Raw genomic sequence first — 6,439 nt, 5'->3', positions numbered from 1 at the left:
ATATATATATATATATATATATATATATAGATAGATAGATAGATAGATAGATTTACATATATACATGTATATACATAAATATAGAAATATATATGAAGGTATATGTGTGTGTGTGTGTAGGGTGCGATGGTTAAATTGTTACCATTTTATATTTTTAATTTTGTGCATGCACATTGTTTATTTTTCATTTTGTCAATTACGTAGTATAGTAGGGTCAGTTGGGCACCATCTGAGAGAAAAACAGCATCATGATGCAATTCACTCTACCAGAAATTTGGAAACGACATGCTGTGTGACTTGGCATTCATGCCAGAAGCTCTAATATGGATATTTCAGAGTGTTTGGGTGTCAATCTGAGAACACTGAAATCTGAGGACATGTACCGAGAGTGATAAAAATCAAGCATCCAGTCAACATCATGGTGTTTGGAGTGATCACTAATGTTGGCGACGTTATGTCTCCATTCATCTTCCCACACGGCCTCAGATTCAACACGGAGGCCTACATCAAGTGCCTGGAGGAGGTAGTGTGGCCATGGGTCAAGAGGGTGGCTGCTGGAACACCCTATGTCTGGCAACAGGACTCTGCACCATGCCATACAAGCAAGAGAACCTAGTCATGCCTGTCAGACAGTTTCTGTGACTTCATCACCCCTAACAGCTGACCACCTGACTCCCCAGACTGCAACGTCCTTGATTATTATGTGTGGGGTGCAGTTGAGTGAGAGACGAACAAAACTCCTTGTAATACCAAGGCAAGGATTATGGCAGCATTCACCAACTTAAACAAGGAGACCATCCTGAAGAGTTGCAGGAGATTCTGAAGACGTTTGGAGGCTGTGGTTGAAGTCAATTGTGATTTTATTGAATAAATTTATTCCTTAGTATTTCAAGATAATTTTATGTAATTTTGGTAAATATGTCTGTTAAAATGAGATGTCAGTGTTATTTTCATTTTTACATAATTTAGATGACAATATATTCACTACACCCTATATATGTATATATGTATATATATGTTAGCGGTATTTCATCCATCATATTCTGAATTCAAACTCTGCTGAGGCCAGCTTCGTCTTTCATCCATTCAGGGTCAATGAAATAAGTGCCACTTCAACTTTTTGGTTGATATAATCAACTTACACCTTCCTCCAAAATTATTGGCTTTGTGCCAAAATTTGAAACCATTATTATTATTATTATTATTATCCTTATTATTATTATTATCATTATTATTATTATTTAAAAGAAATCATTATCATCATTATTATTTTTATTATTATTATCAAGGAAGGCAGCAAGTTAGCAGAATTGTTAGCATGCCGGGCAAAATGCATAGTGGTATTTCATCTGCTGTTACGTTCTGAGTTCATATTCTGCCATGGTCAGCTTTGGCTTTCATCCTTTCAGGGTCAATAAGTATCAGTTAGTGAAACACAGTGGTCAATGTAATCGACTTAACCCTTTCCCCCAAATTTGAGGCCTTGTACTTCCAGTAGAAAGGATTCTTCTTCTTCTTCTTCTTCTTCTTATTATTATTTATTTGAAGCTCTAGCATTTGTGTTTTATTTTTAGATCCCCATCCCCACCCCCACCTACATGAGGTAGGTTCCATTTTGGTGGAGGATTTGAAGATATTTGAGGGCAGTCTCAGCACTGCAAATGTTCTTCTATAAATTCAATCTCTTTCATTTATCTTTACCATAATGGAATCAGCTGTTGTAGGATTGATTATAATTCCAAGAATTTGAAGAGATTAGTATCGGTCTGCATTGAATAGAGTCAATACTGCAAAAGCTAAAATACGAGGTCTGTTAGTTTATAATAAGACAAGGAAATATTTAATGTATTAGTGTAGCTATTTATATAATGCCAAATGAATCAAGATTGGTTTATATTACATATGAAACAAAAACAAAAATTAAAAATAATACTATCCTTTCCTAAACAAGTATTTGCATTGTTGAGAATGATAATCTCTTTGGCATCGATTTCTGGGAAAGATGCTGATCTATTTCAGAAATCACAAGAATTTCATAGACTGTAATCACTTGAATCCTAAATTGGCAGATGCATTGGATGTAATACCCTGCGTGTGTACTTATTCTAGCTTCTTGCATTTTGGGTGCTATTTCTTAACATCGCTAGCTTTGCATTCCATCCTTCTGGGGTGGATGAATAAAGTATCAATTGAAGTTGATAGCTTGAGGGAACTAGAAATCATAAGAACTTTGTAGACTGTGATCACAAGGATTCCACATTGGTAGAAGATATTAAGACAAGAATAAGTAAGGCAAGGACTGCTTTTCACCTGTTAAAAAAAGTATGGAGCGCAAGTGTAATTTCAATAAAGAACAAAATAAGAATTTTAACACTAACGTAAAAGCGGTGTTATTGTATGGGGCTGAGACATGGCAAACAACAGTTAAGTCAAATAAGCAAATACAATCATTCATCAACAGGTGCTTGCGTAGTATACTTAAAATCAGATGGTCCAAACACATAAGCAATATGGAGCTATGACAAAGAACAAATCAAGTTTTGATTAGAGAGCAAATATTTAAGAAAAAGTGGAAGTCGATTGGTAGCACAATTAGAAGGAATACACCAAATGTAGCGAAAAGTGCTTTACAGTGGAATCTGGATGGATATAGAAAGAGGGGTAAGCCTAAGAACTCGTGGCGTAGATCAACACAAAAGGAACTAGAGAAAGGGAGACATTCATGGCAAAGTATAAGTACAGAAGCGAAAAATTATGTGACATGGAATTCAATTATAAGTGGCCTATACTCCGCGTTGGAGGGTTAAAGGCAAGAAGAAGAAGTATTAGAACTTTGGATGAAATGTCTTACGTGTGCATTTATTCCAGCTTCTTGCATTCTGGCTAACTTTGTGTCCCATTCTTCTGGGGTGGATGAATAAAAAGACCAACCACATCAGCCATGGAGACTTCACTACCAGCGTAGTTTCAGTGTATTTAAAGTCCAAGTACTTTAAATCCCATAGCACTGCTTCTCTGATTGTACAACTAATATTAGGAATATCGCTCAGGTGATGGACAAACAAGGACTAAAAGTGCAGGTTTGTGACATATAAATATGATGAAGAAATACAGAATAGATAGATACATAGATATATAAGTGGATTATAAATGGATATATAGATATATGAAGTGTATAGTGTAGCTTGAAAACTAGAACTGATAAAATAAAACGTCTGGTATGTTGAGAATCATTACCCCAAGTACACCCCAAAACAGACCCCAGTTTCCAGGCACCAGAATTTTACCTTTTCCATATATTTTAAATTTTATTCTAATTATCTATTTATATTTGCCAACATTATAGATCTATTGGATCAAGACCTAACCTGCAGCTAAACAACATCTTGTTTGTTTATTCCAGGTGTCTCAAAATTAAGACGGCTTTTAAACATTAGTGCAATGTTAATTACTACTGTAGTTACAGGAAAACCTGCTATTTCCTTACAGTTTGTTTTCGTAATTAGACCTCAATCTTTCCTATCATTAACACCTGGGTAGTAGTAAGAGTAGTATTTCCTGTCATTTCAGAGAGTAGATTTGTACATTAAAGTATTATCGAGTTTATATAAATCATCATCGTTTTTACATCTCCTTTGGTACAGGTTGTACGGCTCATTGCTACTCTCCTGAAACGGGCTGTGGGAATGTATCTCATTCACCAGTTTAATTAGTTTTTACTTGGTATCTATGACTGGATGCCCTTCCTAATCACTTTACAAGGTGTAGTGGGCATGTATTTTTTTTTTTTTTTTTCATAGCCCCAGCACTAGAGATAACTGGCACTCCGTTGTTTATGACAGCGAGAGTTCCAGTCGATTCGATCAATGGAACAGCCTGCTCTTGAAATTAATATGCAAGTGGCTGAGAACTCCACAGACATGCATACCCTTATCATAGTCCTCAGGGAGATTCAGTGTGACACAGTATGTGCAATGGTTAGCATTTTGAAATCCAGGTCCTACTCATTTTTGCCAGCAGAGTGAACTAGAGCAATGTGAAATAAAGTGTCTTACTTAAGGACACAACATGCCATCAGGAATTGAACTCACAACCTTATATTCATTAGCCAAATACCCTAACCACTAAGCCATGTGCCTTCAAGAATAAAAGAACCTTCCAACTCCAGTCTTAACAGAATGAACTGGGTGCAATTTATTTTCATTAGAGGGGATGGAGAGGAATGAGTGATGGGAGCATGAGGTGGACAGATGGTGAGAGTGACCGATGGATGTCAATACCGAATGGTCAGTGGAGAGTGTAAATAAAAATGTATGGAGTGCAAATCTGATGAGTTCCTTTATCCAGCCAATCATACGATTTAGTTTAGTCCATGACCTGTATATCACAAAACTCATTAAACAGAATTGATTAAGATTAATTTACAACCAAAACAAATCTTCTGGCAGAAGAAAAGGTAAAAAAAGAAAGAATTTAGATAATATTTAGTTCAAGAAACTAACCAATAGTTTGGTTCCATCTTTTTAGTTCTTTGTTTTACAGCTTTTATAATAAATCACTTTGCTTCTTTCCTTGTTTTTCTTTTTTTTAATAATTTCTGTCAATCAATTTATCATTGCTTCTATTATAAGAAATATTTCTATTTTTCTTTTCTTTTTTTTTTGCAGACTATCGAATACATTACCAACAAGGTATTTTGTTTATTTTGTCTTCCAAGTAATTTTTAAAATTTCTCTTAATTTTCTAAATATATATTTATATATTTTATATATTTTATATATTTATTTTTAATGTTATTGTTTTTTTTTCTGTCTTAATATTAAAGACTTTAAAAATACTCCATAAATCATCAAAAAATACACCAAGGGACACTTCACAAATGAAAACAAGCATAAATATAAATAATGCATGAGTGTTTTATTTATATTCTTTGAGTTGTATTTTGTTTTGTCTTTTATTATTCTGTCTTTGTTTTACTGTTATTAGCAACAAAATCACAATGGCATACATCATCGATGTATATCATTTCAATAACCAGTGCAGTAGTATCACCTTCATCAGACATGATGACGTGGAAGTTGTCGTATTGCATAGCATGGTCAAAATTCTAGACTAATGGACCACTGTTATCTCAAATTATTTTCAAAGAATTGTGTTGCAGCTCGAGACAATGGATTTTGGAATTGATGATGGAATGGTAAAAGATAAATGGAAGAATATCCTTCCTCACACTAAAGCATGTTTGTTGGTTTATTTTTACTCTGCGCTAAGCCATTGTTTCAGACGAAGGCTTGCTGTTGATTGAATCAAAACTAATTTCTTATTGGAAATGGTCGTTCTAAAACTCTGTAGAATTGATTTTTTGGTGGTGGCCAGACAAAATAACACAGTAGTCAAATTTCTTATAAAAAGAGAAAAATTGTTCCTGTTATGTGATTAAAAGGAGGATGACGACAAGCGATGAGTAAATTTCAATATATTGTTTTCTTTAGTTCACTTTTGTTAGTCAGTAAAATAAATATATAGTCGAGGCAATGCTCCAGCATGGCCAAAGTGAAATGACTGAAAAGATAAAAAAATAAAAGAATATAGCTGTCGGTTTCAATGATTAGGATTCAGTTGTTAAATCAACTAAATTCTCAGTTCATTGAATTAACATATAAGTGGCTGAATATGATATACTGATATGTATACTGATATGTATACTGTTAGCATAATTCTCAAGTAGAATTGATGTAACACAGCGTATCACAAGACTGGGCCTTTCAATTGCAAATACAGTATCTATATATTACAATATAACTGACAAAGTATTACACAGACATCATCTGTGCCCTTAATGTGATCCTCAAACAGAATCAGTGTGACCTCAGATACAATCTATTCGACAGGCTTCCACAAAGTTTCCCCTTCATTCAGTTTCACTCAGAAGGCTTGACTCATCCAAAGGATATATTAAATGAGCCTTACTCAAGGTGTCATGTTCTGAGGCACAGGTGTGGCTACGTGGTAAGAAGCTTGCTTTCCAACCACATGGTTCCGGGTTCAGTCCCATTCCATGGCACCTTGGGCAAGTGTCTTCTACTATAGCCTCTGGCTGACCAAAACCTTGTGAGTGGATTTGGTAGATGGAAACTGAAAGAAGCCCGTCGTATCTCTGTTTGTTCCCCCCAATATCACTTGACAACCAATGCTGGTGTGTTTATGTCCCCATAAGTTAGCAGTTCGGCAAAAGAGACTGACAGAATAAGTACTAGACTTACAAAGAGTAAGTCCTGGGGGTCGATTTGCTCGACTAAAGGCGGTGCTTCAGCATGGCCACCGTCAAATGTCTCTCAAAAAAACGAATGCAGAAGGAAAAAAAACAACAAAAAAGAACAAAGAAATAAAATTGATTTAAGAAACGGATCTATCAAGAATTAAGCTCAGAACAGCAAAC

General features: G+C 35.0%; 1 protein-coding gene across 2 annotated transcripts in view; it reads left to right on the top strand.

The window, feature by feature from the left end:
* Positions 1 to 6,439, top strand: part of LOC106874489 (uncharacterized) — a 384,280-nt gene that overhangs the window by 91,262 nt on the left and 286,579 nt on the right. For both annotated transcript variants that reach the window (XM_014922234.2, XM_014922232.2), the window contains exon 2: positions 4,668 to 4,691. The gene's annotated coding sequence lies outside the window, so the exon portion shown is untranslated. The remainder of the gene's footprint in view (positions 1 to 4,667; positions 4,692 to 6,439) is intronic.

The sequence above is a fragment of the Octopus bimaculoides genome, chromosome 12, assembly GCF_001194135.2.
Source record: "Octopus bimaculoides isolate UCB-OBI-ISO-001 chromosome 12, ASM119413v2, whole genome shotgun sequence".
Classification (NCBI taxonomy): Eukaryota; Metazoa; Mollusca; class Cephalopoda; order Octopoda; family Octopodidae; genus Octopus; species Octopus bimaculoides.
Note: the sequence above shows the minus strand (reverse complement) of the source record. Positions and strands in the feature narration are given on the sequence as shown.